A 15,582-nucleotide genomic window follows, 5' to 3' on the forward strand; every position below is an offset into this window, starting at 1 on the left:
TCTGACCAAAATCTCTTGCATGCTTTGACTACAATTCCGCAGCTGCCCGTCTATCTATATCTACAGCTTGCATGCTTTGCTGTGCATGGTGTTTTTTGGCTTTTTAGACATATTACCTGACTATTCGTTTTATTCAAAAAAATGCGGAAAATAAATAGTTAAACAAAAAAACATCGTCTGTTTTAGGAGACCGAGACAACAATACCCCTAGACAAGCATGGAGAGGAGTGAAGATCCTGACGTCCATGGCTCGTCCTCATCTATGCTGAATCCGACGCAAAAGCCCCAGGGCAAACGACAAAACAGAATCAGCATAAGAACATTGGATTAGGCACACGGCATCGGCAATGGCAGACACAACTTTCTAAAATCAACATGTTGATGCAAGGGAGAATCTATGGATGAAATGTACTGGCACATGTACAATGAAATGTACTGGCACATGTACAGAGCAGTAACTATATTGTTCAGGACCTTCATCCCCAGTGACCCTGGCTATCTCATAGAAGCCATCGCTAGCTCACATATGGTTTCCATGTAACAAACGCGTAAAAATGCGACCCCCAAAAAAGAACAGCAAAGCCAACAAATAATCAAAGAACCGACAAAAAAGCAAGCAAGAACTCTATCATGCAGCATGTTCAAATGATGGCGGTATGGACGACAAGGCTGCCGTTCAGATTATATAATCAACCGGTTCGCTGTGGCCTGAGAACCACACACCTCAGCCTCAGGCGGCGGGTTCTGTCGCGGTGCTCTTCACCCTGAACCGGTACAACAGCAGCTTCTTCTTCTTCGACGCCCGGTTGTCCACAGCCAGCACCACCTTGTCGGGCCCGGCGGCCTTGAAGCTACCCTTCATGATCGGCTCCTCATGCGCCGGCACCTTCCTCATCTTCTCTACGATGACGGTGTATCTGCCCTCTGCGTCCGGGGCGAACTCCGCGCCGTAGCTCACCTCCCATCCTAGCACGCGGAGCTTCCACACGGCCACACCACCGTGGAGCCCTCGCTGGCGGGGACCTCGACGGTTTCTTTGGAGGATGGTTTCACGATGAGCTCGGTGACGGCGTCAGAGGCGGAGAACTCGGTGTCGTCCTCTTTGTACAGGCCGCTGAACCGGACGGGAACTTGCTCTGGCGCGACGTATCTGTTATCAAACGTGTGAGGACGGATGTATGTGAGACCTGAATGTGTATGGTAGCAACAACGTGCTGATTGATTTGGTGCTGTGAATCCCTTGTGCCGACCTGAAGAGGGTCTCCGCAGACCTGTCGGGGCTGCAGAAGACGATCTTGCTCTTGGTGCGCTGGGTCAGGAACGGGCTCATCACCTTGTTTGCCGCGAGGTACCACCATGGCACATTGATGAACACCTATAGTTTGATCAATGGTCCGACCAGATCAATCAATTTTCCCTAGTTCAGAAAATCATTCTGGCCTAGCAGAGCTGAAACCACAGTGCTCTCACAAAGGAAGCATGTGTAGCAGGGGAACATCAAGATGAAGCAGGAAGGGCGTAAAAACTCCCAGCTTTGCTTGCACAGCTATTCCGAGTTAACTATGTAACTTTTACTGTTAACAGAAACAAGCATGACGGCAACGTAGAGAATTCAGAGATCCCATTTTTAATATCAAGCACAGAACTGAATACGCGGGACTTCTTGAGTTCTTAGTTGAAAGTGTAGAATTTTGGACTATGATTCTAGGATTTTTTTTAACAATTCGATCTGGTGTAAAAGAAGAGAGAAATCATACATACCTTCTTGGCCACGAACTCTGGGTAGTTGTCCTGGAGCAGCGCGAGAGACTGGCATGTGACGCCGTGGTGCTTGCCGAGCATGGGCGGCGAGTTCTTGAGGTCGGTGACCTGCACCATGGAGCAGATGCCGTTAGGCGAGAAGTCGAGCTGCTCCCGGATGTTGCGCTCTAGGAGCTGGATGCGCCACCTGAGGAAGCGCTCCCGCTTCCCCGCATTGCGGAAGGCCTTCTCGTAGAGCTCCTTTCCTGGAACTCGCCGTACACGTTGTAGCAGACGGGGTGGCCCTCGCGGTCGGCGCCGTGGTAGAACACCACCTTCTCCAGCTCCGGCAGGCCGAGGTCGACGCCCAGGAGCTCGTCGATGCCGAAGCGCTTGCGCCACAGCACCGCCGACTTGAGCATCGCCATGGCCTCCTTCACCTTGAACTCGCGCGCGCGGAGGAACTTATATGTAAAACTATGGGGAATAATGTAGTTGCCCAGATCTGCAAATCTGCCCGCATCTACCTCACACGCGTCCAGGATGGCCACTTCTTCCTCCGCCCGCCCTGGGGTTCCGTAGCATGGGCCACTCTCTCTCCTCGCATTCCAAATCCAGCCTCTCCTCTCTGCCGCGCCGCAGCAGGTCGCTCTCGCCGATGGGTGTTAGAGTAGGGGATAGGAGCAGGAAGAACAGAGAAGAAGAGAGGTGGGAGGAGTAGCGCCGCCGGCGAGAACGCGGCCGCTGCGTGTGTTTTTCCTTTCTGTTCAAGTCTACCTGTCTCGTACAGACTTCCGGCTACTTATTTCCTGGGTTCAGCCCATACACGCGACACTGCGCAGCCCATTACACGGCCCACTCCGGACCGGACACTCTCACATTCTTGCGCCTCATAGGTGTCTCTCGCTGGTTGTCGTCTTTGTGCTCCAAGGTCGCCGGCTGAACCTGCGCTTGCACTTGCTTGCTTCCCTTCTCTTGTAGTGTGTTGCTGACATTCCCCACCTCTTAAAATACGGCTTGCCCCCAAGCCGTTGATAGTGTAGACAATAATAGTGTAGACAAGTATGAAGGGCTGGTGGTAAAGTACCAAATTTCCAGAGTGTAAGACCAGATTTTAGATTCTCGTTCAACCATAAATGGTATGTATCCCTGATGTTTGTCTTCCTCCAAACTGCCAGATCAAATATATTCGTACCATATGCCCAATCACATTCATCAGGGTCAAGTCTCTGAGCCATCATGGGATGTGAGAAGTTGAAATATGTCCTGAAACGCTTACACATCACCCAGTGATCTTCCCTTCTGCATGTTTCCACAGCTTCATTTACTTTCCCTTCAAGATTGATAGCCCAAAGGGAAGACAAGTAACGCTGAACAACAATGTCATCATCGAGGAAGACCACCTTGTTGAGGTTGGGAAAAAGCTCAGGCAAATAAATGCGAAGATGGTTCAGCAGGGATATGTATTTGGGGCTTCGAGCCTGCAACTTTGAAGCAATAATACTAGGATTGTCACTTGCACTAGAAACTGTTCCATGATCTCTATGATAGTGATTTCTGACTCCTCGGTGGTTTTCTATAGCCTCTAGTACTGAGACATTTTCTCTTGTCAGCCAGTCAAACTAGTGAACACCTTTTACTTCGACTATTGCAGGAGAAATGGAATTAAGAGCAATCCACGAATGCATCCGAGAATGTGTTTTCGTATCAGAAAGCAAAAATAATAGTTCTGGTGGCAGTAACCGGTTCCGTGCATGGGCATTTGAGTATTCATCAGTAAGGCGCAGAGACAAGCAATGGATTCCTTTGGAAATAGCAGTTGCAGCATAATGTTTATACATCAGTAAAGTAGCACCATCTTCACCATTATCTGAACTCGAGAATTCAGCTGCAAACTCCAAAAATTCAGAGGCATAATCATACTTGCCCCCTTTTTGCATCTTCTCAGCCATATTCCCCGAACTAACAGCCAACCACTTCAGTCCCTGCGGCTCTCCAATTTCCTTTCCCAGAAAAACGTCCCAACCAAGCTTCGGCTGTCGAATATAAAATGGGGTCACCAAAAATAGTGGCTGCCAAATACCATTGAACCAGGCACAGTCTCTGCAGTTGTAATGCATGCCGCTACACACATCATAAGGCAGCCAGAATGTCCAAACAGGTGGTGGCCAAGGCGGAAGCCGAACTTTAACACCATCAACCTGAAGACACAACTCAATGAGCAAGACATAGGTGCATCTCTCATCGGCCACAATCAGAGTGCTCTCGAACTGGTTGGTCTCCTTTTTGTTGATCCTAAAGTAGGTCCAGATTTCCATGGGGCAGACTGTGTCCTTGGGAACGAAGCAAAAAGACCCGTCGCTGAACACCGCTGAATTGAGGGCGGCATAGTAGTTGTCGCCTGGCAGTACGATGCTACCCAGGTAGTGCCTGACAAGGTCTGGGTACTCACATATGGACTTGGGGATGGAGCAGAAGATGACACCCTTGGCCATCAGCGCATCGTGGTGGGTGATGGTGATGGAGGCGGAGTTGATGACAGCGTCGATGGCGACGTCGGAGAGGTGCTTCTGCTCGGTGAGCGGGATGAAGGTCTTGAGCAGCTTCGGATCGACCTCATCGAGGCTATTGAGCTTGGGCTTGGCGTTGGACGTGGAGTAGTAGCAGACGGACTGCAGGTCCACGAGCGTGTACTCGTCACTCCAGGTGGCCTCGACCATGGCGAGCATGCTGGTGGTGGCATCGCGGTTGGGGACCATCGTCGAACACGTGCTGGGCGAGGTGTGGAAAAACTCATCCTCTTCCTCGGTCTCCACCAACTGCGGGATAAAGGAAGCTGGAGATGGAGCCGTGTCGATGTAGGGGCCAAGCGGAGGCTTGTCCTCGGGTGGAAGCGTGAAGTAGTCGTGTGTGAGGTACGCCATGTCGGCCATCGTCGCGGCATCCACGTTGTGGTCCACCACCCAGTCCTCGCACGCCACGGTCACGCGCGTGCGGATCTTGACCCTTCGCGCGCTGGCGAACTCCAGCGAGTCCTTGGTGTTGCTGACCACAGCCACGGCCTGCTTGATGTCGAACTCGGAGGTGGGGAAGCGGAACTCCATGGTCCGGTCGGTGTCGAGCTCGTCGCCAAAGCAGTGGTCGGCATCGTCGGAGAAGAGAGCCTGAGTGGTAGCGCTGTCGACAGGTTCCTCGTCGAAGAGAGGCCATGCATCGAAGACCGGTTCATCGTCGTCGTAGGATGGAGAACGCGACCGCGCACAGGGGCTTGCGGCGTACGCCGCGCCCACCGAAGAGCTGAACACGTCATCGACGTATTGTAGCGCTGTGGTGGAGGAAGTTGTGGTGCCCTCGAACGAGTCAAACAGCGAGGCGAAGGAGGAGGCAGGAGTCTGCTCGCCACCACGGCCCGCCAGCGCCTCAGTCAAGCGATTCTCCATCAACGCCATTGCATCGAGCAGCTTGCAGATGGTAGGATCTGGATGATCCATCGTGGACGATCGGGGTGCCATGGCACAACAGAGAGGGATTCAGGACAACCTAATCTGATACCAAATGTTAGAGTAGGGGATAGGAGCAGGAAGAACAGAGAAGAAGAGAGGTGGGAGGAGTAGCGCCGCCGGCGAGAACGCGGCCGCTGCGTGTGTTTTTCCTTTCTGTTCAAGTCTACCTGTCTCGTACAGACTTCCGGCTACTTATTTCCTGGGTTCAGCCCATACACGCGACACTGCGCAGCCCATTACACGGCCCACTCCGGACCGGACACTCTCACATTCTTGCGCCTCATAGGTGTCTCTCGCTGGTTGTCGTCTTTGTGCTCCAAGGTCGCCGGCTGAACCTGCGCTTGCACTTGCTTGCTTCCCTTCTCTTGTAGTGTGTTGCTGACAATGGGTCTGCCACTGCGGCTGACCGCGCCGATGCAGATCGCTGCGGAGGACAACGACAGTGGTATTTCCTCCTCATTTGCGCCGCCAGCCCGGGACTACACCTAGGACCTGCCCGACGAGATCCTCGCGCTCGTCTTCGCGTCGCTCTCGCCCACCGACCGCAACGCCTGCTCCCTCGCCTGCTCACGCTGGATGGAGGTCGACGCCACCGCCTCTCCCTCGATGCCCGCGCCGCGCTGGGCAACACTGCCCCGCGCTGTTCGCACGGTTCTGGCGCGGACAACCTCTCCGACTACGGCGCTGTGGCCGTCACAGAAACTTATTATGTCGTGGGGAGGAGGGTGGGGGCGTGGGGCGGAGGCGTCCATCGCGGAGACGGGATCTACGCGCTGGTGGTAGGAGATCCCTTGATGGCGCCGCAGATGGCGTGGGGAGGAGGGCCGCGGATGGTGTGGGGAGGAGGGTGGGGCGGAGGCGTCCATCGCGGAGCTGGGATCTACGCGTTGGGGGAGGATCGCGGAGGATAGGGGGCGCGCGGGCAGACAGCTGTACAGAGGCAGAACGCGGCGCGGGTGTGGACGCCTACAACAAGGCCTTATAGAGTAGTAAAAATATATGATTCTATACAGGAAAAATTACTCCAACAGTGACTTATTTCATAAAATTTGGTTAAAAAATTATAGGCCACCCTATAAAGCACCTTAAATATATTACACCGTAGTGGGCTATCCTATAATATTGATTTGAGACTTTACCGTTAGAGTGAGATATTTTGTTGGTGCCCTAAATTATATAAAATATAATCATTTTTAAATTATAGGATATTTTTATAAGTCACGTTGTTGAGATGCTCTTAAGTGATATGCTGACCGAATCATGGAAGACGTATTTCCATCGATCTCCTAAGTTTTGCCGTGCTGTACCGTTCACGTTGATCACACCGATCCTTGAGCAAACATCCTGAAATTTTGCTCTTCCCAGAGGATTCGTCGGTAAGTCACTGAGTTGCTCTTCACTCCTGATAAATTTCACCTTGATCAAGCCTTTGTCCTTGCATTCTCGGATCAAATGATATTTCACCTCGATGTGTTTACTCTACCCAAGAAGAACAGGGTTCTTGGTCAAAGGCTATGGCTGATTTATTGTCCACTTTCAGCAAGGGCGCAACTGGCTCAGACCCGTGCACTTCTGCTAGAACTTGGGCAAGCCACAATGCCTCACAAGTTACAATTGCAGCAGTAATATATTCTAATCCGCAGCTGGATTGAGCTATTATCCTTTGTGTTGGCGCCGATTTGGTCACCAAACGCTAGAATGAACCGTCTAGCGGTACTTGACACCTTTAAATGATTTAAGATTGAATAAAGTTGAAGATCTTTAGAGCATCGAGTCACCTTTAGAGCACCGAGTCACCTTTATGATGGCCACCATCTATTTGAGGCCAAACAACAACAAATCGTAGGGTCTTCTCATGATAAGCAATATCTTGGGTTCGACTCTGCGAGGTGGACGGAGGCGACGGTCCGCGACGGGTCACCGGGTCGCCTGGCGGTGCTCCCTGTATTAGCGCGGACGGTCTGTGGCACGGGGCTGGACGGTCCACGACCTGATGGCAAAAGCGGCTTCTTCCTTTTGTCAATCCAAACGGTCCACGCTCTGTGCCAGACGGTTCGCGATGTCTCGGGGTTGTCTTCTTCCTTGCGGGAACCAAGATCTCACCACATGGGGGAGAGATCTTAGAGTGCTCCATGGCGGTAGGTCACCCGGGGCGTCCCCAGACGACGTAGAGTCGCATAGGAATTAAGAGATCAATTCGAGGAAGATATCTTGAGTGAAATATATGAAGTAGATCTTGCCCCTTAGGAGGGGTAAGATCCTACGGTCGTCTTGGAGTCGGCGGGCCACCAAAGACGAATCTAGACGACATAGAGTCGAGTAGGGATGGAGGTGGATATATGGAAAGTTACAGCTAAAGCTATGTTACATCTTCTCCTAGGGCAGAAAAGGTAAATAAACTAGATTGGTTCGATGTAATAACACCCAAAATACTATTTTGGAATTTGCAAAAGTGTCAAAAATAGATTTGTGATAGAATGTCTTTAAATATATTTCCTTCTTAGTAAAGTATATACCATCAAAATATTATTACTTTAGTAGTTCAAACTTAGATCCAGACGTTGGAACAAAAGAAAAAGTTGAAACTTGGAACAACTAAAATAAAGACTTTTCAAATTACTTATTATCCCCTTTTTAAATATTATAATTAAAGCACTCCTTGAAAATATTTGAACTAAAATAATTCATGGTAAAGAATATATACTTATATTAAGTAAATAAGTAATGGATGTTATTTATTTTAAGTGTGCATTCAAAATAGAATCCTCTTAAATTAAAAGAAATACTATGTGTATATTTCATACATGAAGCATTTACGAATAAAATAAAAGGGAAGAAAGAAATAATCGAGTTATGCATCTTGCTGAACTTCTATATGTGCACATAAGAGTGATTGAGATTTAAACACAGATGTGAATTCCAATTTCGAAAACCGAAAATAGGAAAATAGAATTAGAAGAGAGAGCAGGAAAGAATGAAAAACAAAAAAAGAGAAAGAAAGGGGAACTGTAACCGCGTCGTGGGCCTAAACCATGTGCTGGCCTAACCCCCCTCCAGCTCTCAATCCACGTCGACATAGGTTCCCCACCCTGTGCGGCCCACACCCATGTCCAAACCGTGCCAACATATGGGGCCGTATTGACAGTCGCGACATTCACATCAGTTAGATCCTGAGTTACTGCCTGACGGGGCCCGCTTGTCTGCCTCTCCTACCCGAACCAACTTTTGCCTGCATGTCACTATGAGTGGACCCCTAGGGTCGGACTCATCTTTTTCCCAAGCTTGGTCTGGTGCGAGTCCTTCAGCCGGGTATCTCGCGCTGCCCTGAGTCTGCCCTAGGCTTTACCTCCTGAGTATTTATATGATCTTGTTCACCCCCACATCCATCGGATCACAAAACCATGCCAACTCAAAACGGCTGCACCGCGTGGTCAACCAAAGCCATCGACAGGAGTGGTGCTTGGTGCCGCTGCCATCATTCATGACCTGCACAATCGATCGGGCGTTAGGAATTGTGCATGCGGTGATCACTGGGTGGCCATCGTAGAGTTCTCTGTCTCGGCGAGTGATTACTGCGGGTCGCTGGTGCTCGCTGCGATCACCGGATTCTAGCCGAGCTGGTGGTCTAGGGTAGCCACTGGGAAACGATCAGTGGAGCTTGCGCCTCGCCGTGGACCCACACTACATCGCCAGCCAGCTCCTCCTACATCTATGGTAAGACCTCATCTTCTATGCCCGCCGGTGTCAAGTCACCGTACCTTAGGCATCGTTGCTACGGCTGGGGTTTGGCAAGTAGAGAGAATAGGAGGCAGCAGCGTAAGGTTGAGGACGCACGGGTTCGGTAGATCCCAGAACCAAGGGTTGGGATTAGACCTTCGTGGCGATTCGGCGGGAGTAACCCAGAGCTATCGGATGAGGAAAGCAAGCACTATCCAGATTAGATCCTAGGGATATCCTTTCGATGGTAAGACCGGAGCCGTAGATCGGTGATCCGATGGCCAAGATTTTGTACTGGTTCATAACATCATGGGATCTAATCTGCGCCGTAGAACTAGATCGAACGGTGGATATAAGTCGATACCCCCTTCGACCAGGCTTTCTTGCATAAGAGCCCATGCCCTTTTCACAAATCATCCCGCCATCCTGGTGAAGTGAAGAAACATTTAACTGAAGCCCTTAGAACTTGCGGTTTGGCCCCTGGATTTCCAGGAAGTAGTACTTGTCATCCATCACGACATAATAAATATAGATTGAATTTGTAAATTGTTTTTAGTGTAAAAGTAAATACAAATCTTAGAAAAATTCATAACATACTCATTTTAATTCTGTTTTAATCCATTCAGATTGCGTTCGGTTCATAATAAAATGCCCATGCAGCAACAACATTAATTGTAACAGATCACACACTTTTATAATTAGATATTCATTTAACCTAAGAATGATAGATTAATCTTGCTAACCAAAGTTAATATGTCCATAATTATGAACTAACTAAGATAGAATCTATAATCAAGTTATAACTTACATTTAAGTTGAATTAGTTATTTCTTTGTAATATGTTTTCTCACAAGACTTATATTAATCAAAATAAGATAATTTTATTGGTCAATAACCTAAACTTCAGAAAACCATATCTTTTTAACCGTAGCTCCAATTCTAGTGGCTCTTGAACCTACGATCTAGTAGCGACACGTAGAATATTCCTACGCAGTTTATTCTTATTGAAAGTCGCCTAGAGGGGGGGGTGAATAGGGCGAAACTGAAATTTACAAATATAAACACAACTACAAGCCGGGGTTAGCGTTAGTAATAAAGGAACAAGTCCGCGAGAGAGGGCGAAAACAAATCCCAAGCGAATAAGCAAGTGAGACACGGAGATTTGTTTTACCGAGGTTCGGTTCTTGCAAACCTACTCCCCGTTGAGGAGGCCACAAAGGCCGGGTCTCTTTCAACCCTTCCCTCTCTCAAACGATCCACTGATCGAGTGAGCTTTTCTTCTCAAATCAAAGCCGGGAACCAAAACTTCCCCGCAAGGGCCACCACACAATTGGTGCCTCTTGCCTTGATTACAATGGAGTTGTGATCTCAAGAACAAGTGAGAAAGAAAAGAAGCAATCCAAGCGCAAGAGCACGAAAGAACACAAGCAAATCTCTCTCTCTAATCACTATGGCGTTGTGTGGAATTTGGAGAGGATTTGATCTCTTTGGTGTGTCTAGAATTGAATGCTAGAGCTCTTATAGTAGTTGGGAAGTGGAAAACTTAGATGCAATGAATGGTGGGGTGGTTGGGGTATTTATAGCCCCAACCACCGAAAGTGGCCGTTGGGAGGCTGTCTGCTCGATGGCGCACCGGACAGTCCGGTGCACACCGGACAGTCCGGTGCCCCCTGCCACGTCATCACTGCCGTTGGATTCTGACCGTTGGAGCTTCTGACTTGTGGGCCCGCCTGGGTGTCCGGTGCACACCGGACAGGTACTGTTCCTTGTCCGGTGTGCCAGTATGGGCACGCCTGCCATCTGCGCGCGCAGAGCGCGCATTTATTGCGCGGCAGAGAGCCGTTGGCGCGGAGATAGCCGTTGCACCGGAGTCGCACCGGACAGTCCGGTGCACATCGGACAGTCCGGTGAATTATAGTGGACTAGCCGTTGGAGTTTCCCGAAGCTGGCGAGTTCCTGAGGCCGACCTCCCTTGGCGCACCGGACACTGTCCGGTGTACACCGGACAGTCCGGTGAATTATAGTCGAGTCGCCTCTGGAAATTCCCGAAGGTAGCGAGTTTGAGTCTGAGCCCCCCTGGTGCACCGGACAGTCCGGTGCGCCGGACCAGGGGTGCCTTCGGTTGCCCCTTTGCTCCTTTGTTGAATCCAAATCTTGGTCTTTTTATTGGCTGAGTGTGAACCTTTTACACCTGTGTAATCCATACACTTGGGCAAACTTAGTTAGTCCAAATGTTTGTGTTGGGCAATTCAACCACCAAAATTATATAGGAACTAGGTGTAAGCCTAATTCCCTTTCAATCTCCCCCTTTTTGGTGATTGATGCCAACACAAACCAAAGCAAATATGGAAGTGCATAATTGAACTAGTTTGCATAATGTAAGTGTAAAGGTTGCTTAGAATTTGAGCCAATATGAATACTTGCAAGATATGCATGGATTGTTCCTTTCTTATATAACATTTTGGACCACGCTTGCACCACATGTTTTGTTTTTGCAAACTCTTTTGTAAATCATTTTCAAAGTTCTTTTGAAAATAGTCAAAGGTAAATGAATAAGATTTTTGCAAAGCATTTTCAAGATTTGAAATTTTCTCCCCCTGTTTCAAATGCTTTTCCTTTGACTAATCAAAACTCCCCCTAAAGGAGATCCTCCTCTTAGTGTTCAAGAGGGTTTTGATATATCATTTTGAAAAACTAGCCTAATTCCTCCCTCTTTTGAACACAATAGGATACCAGTTGATAAATACTCTTGGAAAGCACTAAGTTTTTGAAATTGGTGGTGGTGCGGTCCTTTTGCTTTGGGCTCATACTCTCTCCCCCTTTGGCATGAATCGCCAAAAACGGATTTATTAGAGCCCTTCAAGTACTATCTTCCCCTTTGGTCATAAGTAAATGAGTTAAGATTATACCAAAGACGAAGTCCTTTTGCTTTGAACTCTCCCCCTAAAGATGGAGAGAAGCTTGGAGTGACGGCGAAGGATGGGTTACGGAGTGGAAGCCTTTGTCTTCGCCTAGGACTCCAATTCCCTTTCAATACACCTATGACTTGGTTTGAAATAGACTTGAAAACACATTAGTCATAGCATATAAAGGAGTTATGATCAAAAGTATATAAATGAGCTATGTGTGCAATCTAGCAAAAGAAGTTGCGAGAATCAAGAATATTGAGCTCATGCCTAAGTTTGGTAAAAGTTTGTTCATCAAGAGGCTTGGTAAAGATATCGGCTAATTGATCTTTAGTGTTAATATAAGAAATCTCGATATCTCCCTTTTGTTGGTGATCCCTAAGAAAATGATACCGAATGGCTATGTGCTTAGTGCGGCTATGCTCGACGGGATTGTCGGCCATTTTGATTGCACTCTCATTATCACATAGCAAAGGAACTTTGGTTAATTTGTAACCGTAGTCCCGCAGGGTTTGCCTCATCCAAAGTAATTGCGCGCAACAATGTCCTGCGGCAATGTACTCGGCTTCGGCGGTTGAAAGAGCGACCGAATTTTGCTTCTTTGAAGCCCAAGACACCAAGGATCTCCCCAAGAACTGGCAAGTCCCTGATGTACTCTTCCTGTTAATCTTACACCCCGCCCAATCGGCATCCGAATAACCAATCAAATCAAATGTGGATCCCTGAGGGTACCAAAGCCCAAACTTAGGTGTATAAGCCAAATATCTCAAGATTCGTTTTACGGCCGTAAGGTGGGATTCCTTAGGGTCGGATTGGAATCTTGCACACATGCAAACTGAAAGCATAATGTCTGGTCGAGATGCACATAAGTAAAGCAATGACCCAATCATCGACCGGTATACCTTTTGATCCACGGACTTACCTCCCGTGTCGAGGTCGAGATGCCCATTGGTTCCCATGGGTGTCTTGATAGGCTTGGCATCCTTCATTCCAAACTTGCTTAGGATGTCTTGAGTGTACTTCGTTTGGCTAATGAAGGTGCCCTCTTGGAGTTGCTTTACTTGGAATCCTAAGAAATACTTCAACTCCCCCATCATAGACATCTCGAATTTCTGTGTCATGATCCTACTAAACTCTTCACATGTAGATTCGTTAGTAGACCCAAATATAATATCATCAACATAAATTTGGCATACAAACAAATCATTTTCAAGAGTTTTAGTAAAGAGTGTAGGATCGACCTTTCCAACTTTGAAGCTATTAGCAATAAGGAAATCTCTAAGGCATTCATACCATGCTCTTGGGGCTTGCTTGAGCCCATAAAGCGCCTTAGAGAGCTTATAGACATGGTTAGGATACTTACTGTCTTCAAAGCCGGGAGGTTGCTCAACATAGACCTCTTCCTTGATTGGTCCATTGAGGAAGGCACTTTTCACGTCCATTTGATAAAGCTTAAAGCCATGGTAAGTAGCATAGGCTAATAATATGCGAATTGACTCAAGCCTAGCTACGGGTGCATAGGTTTCACCGAAATCCAAACCTTCGACTTGGGAGTATCCCTTGGCCACAAGTCGTGCTTTGTTCCTTGTCACCACACCATTCTCATCTTGCTTGTTGCGGAAGACCCATTTGGTTCCTACAACATTTTGGTTAGGACGTGGAACCAAATGCCATACCTCATTTCTAGTGAAGTTGTTGAGTTCCTCTTGCATCGCCACCACCCAATCCGAATCTTGGAGAGCTTCCTCTACCCTGTGTGGCTCAATAGAGGAAACAAAAGAGTAATGTTCACAAAAATGAGCAACCCGAGATCTAGTAGTTACCCCCTTATGAATGTCGCCGAGGATGGTGTCGACGGGGTGATCTCGTTGGATTGCTTGGTGGACTCTTGGGTGTGGCGGTCTTTGCTCTTCATCCTCCTTGTCTTGATCATTTGCATCTCCCCCTTGATCATTGCCGTCATCTTGAGGTGGCTTATTTGCTTGATCTTCTACTTCATCAACTTGAGCTTCACTCTCATTTTGAGTTGGTGGAGATGCTAGCGTGGAGGAGGATGGTTGATCTTGTGCATGTGGAGGCTCTTCGGATTCCTTAGGACACACATCCCCAATGGACATGTTCCTTAGCGCTATGCATGGAGCCTGTTCTTCACCTATCTCATCAAAATCAACTTGCTCTACTTGAGAGCCGTTAGTTTCGTCAAACACAACGTCACAAGAAACTTCAACAAGTCCTGAGGACTTGTTAAAGACTCTATATGCCTTTGTGTTTGAGTCATATCCTAGTAAAAAGCCTTCTACAGTTTTAGGAGCAAATTTAGATTTTCTACCTCTCTTAACAAGAATAAAGCATTTGCTACCAAAAACTCTAAAGTATGAAATGTTGGGCTTTTTACCGGTTAGGAGTTCATATGATGTCTTCTTGAGGATTCGGTGAAGATATAATCGGTTGATGGCGTAGCAGGCGGTGTTGACTGCTTCGGCCCAAAACCGGTCCGAAGTCTTGTACTCATCAAGCATGGTCCTTGCCATGTCCAAAAGAGTTCGATTCTTCCTCTCCACTACACCATTTTGTTGAGGCGTGTAGGGAGAGGAGAACTCATGCTTGATGCCCTCCTCCTCAAGGAAGCCTTCGATTTGAGAGTTCTTGAACTCCGTCCCGTTGTCGCTTCTAATTTTCTTGATCCTTAAGCCGAACTCATTTTGAGCCCGTCTCAAGAATCCTTTTAAGGTCTCTTGGGTTTGAGATTTTTCCTGTAAAAAGAATACCCAAGTGAAGCGAGAATAATCATCCACTATTACAAGACAATACTTACTCCCGCCGATGCTTATGTAAGCAATCGGGCCAAATAGATCCATGTGGAGTAGCTCAAGCGGCCTGTCGGTCGTCATGATGTTCTTGTGTGGATGATGGGTGCCAACTTGCTTCCCGGCTTGGCATGCGCTACAAATCCTGTCTTTCTCAAAATGAACATTTGTTAGTCCTAAAATGTGCTCTCCCTTTAGAAGCTTATGAAGATTCTTCATCCCAACATGGGCTAGTCGGCGGTGCCAGAGCCAACCCATGTTAGTCTTAGCAATCAAGCAAGTGTCGAGTTCAGCTCTATCAAAATCCACCAAGTATAGCTGACCCTCTAACACTCCCTTGAATGCTATTGAATCATCACTTCTTCTAAAGACAGTAACACCTACATCAGTAAATAGACAGTTGTAGCCCATTTGGCATAATTGAGATACGGAAAGCAAATTGTAATCTAAAGAATCAACAAGAAAAACATTGGAAATAGAATGGTCAGGAGATATAGCAATTTTACCAAGTCCTTTGACCAGACCTTGATTTCCATCCCCGAATGTGATTGCTCTTTGGGGATCTTGGTTTTTCTCATATGAGGAGAACATCCTTTTCTCCCCTGTCATGTGGTTTGTGCACCCGCTGTCGACTATCCAACTTGAGCCCCCGGATGCATAAACCTACAAAACAATTTTAGTTCTTGACTTTAGGTACCCAAACGGTTTTGGGTCCTTTGGCATTAGACACAAGAACTTTGGGTACCCAAACACAAGTTTTTGACTCCTTGTGTTTGCCCCCAACAAATTTGGCAACTACCTTGCCGGATTTGCTAGTAAGCACATAAGATGCATCAAAAGTTTTAAATGAAATGGCATGATCATTTGATGTATTAGGAATTTTCTTCTTAGGCAACTTAGCACGGGTTG

The 15,582-nt window shown here is 47.7% G+C and overlaps 2 pseudogenes; both read right to left on the minus strand.

The window, feature by feature from the left end:
* Nucleotides 1-730: 730 nt before the first annotated feature.
* LOC103649063 (patellin-3-like) lies at nucleotides 731-2,201 on the minus strand (annotated as a pseudogene).
* Nucleotides 2,202-2,630: 429 nt separating this feature from the next.
* On the minus strand, nucleotides 2,631-3,819 carry LOC109944322 (probable galacturonosyltransferase 13; annotated as a pseudogene).
* Between the last annotated feature and the right edge of the window lie 11,763 nt (nucleotides 3,820-15,582).

The sequence above is a fragment of the Zea mays genome, chromosome 2 (genome assembly GCF_902167145.1).
Source record: "Zea mays cultivar B73 chromosome 2, Zm-B73-REFERENCE-NAM-5.0, whole genome shotgun sequence".
NCBI lineage: Eukaryota > Viridiplantae > Streptophyta > Magnoliopsida > Poales > Poaceae > Zea > Zea mays.